We start from the raw sequence: 741 nt of genomic DNA, 5'->3' as shown, positions 1-741 counted from the left end.
ATGAATTTTAAAACACTGGAAAAAAATGATTGTGACTGTAAAATAAAAATAAAACACTTTTGAGTTTTTAAACTTTTTAAATTATTTGATAATCCAAAAAAACAAAAAAAAAAGGGGGTTTTGTTTGACACCACACAGAAGTGCTGAAAGGTCACTAATGATAAAAGATTCCAGGAGAAACTCACACACACACACACACACACACACACACACACACACACACACACGCACACACGTACGCACAGACACAAACAGATAGCAACTCACTATGGACGGGACCTTATGATGGACATATGTTTAATACCTAGATCCATTGCACAGTGGGCTCGTGGGTAGTGCATTATGCGAAAGATGGAGGATATTAGGGCAGGATGGAGTGCTGTGTGAAATGGCATGTGATTGGTGGTTTAATGCCATCAGCCATCATGGAAATCCTGGAAAAAGTAATGGAATTTCAAATCACTTTTTCCAGAACTGAATTTAGTGAAACTTTTGGAAAAGTAATGACATTTTATTTGTCTTATGTAGGTCATATGAATGGCCCAATGTTTTTATGTTGTTGCACTCTTTCACGAATAATGTTTTGTTGAGTGGATGTCTGCAACGTGAACCCGTTACCACTTGAATTTACACTCTAACTAGCCTATTAGAAAAGGTATTGACAGCCTAACTAGCCTATTAGAAAATTAAATGTCATGAAAATTACTTTGAGGGTCCTTGAAAAGCTCTAGTTTCTCTCAG

This window comes from Sprattus sprattus, assembly GCF_963457725.1.
Source record: "Sprattus sprattus genome assembly, chromosome: 14".
NCBI classification, from domain to species: Eukaryota; Metazoa; Chordata; class Actinopteri; order Clupeiformes; family Clupeidae; genus Sprattus; species Sprattus sprattus.
This window is presented reverse-complemented; position numbering follows the sequence as displayed.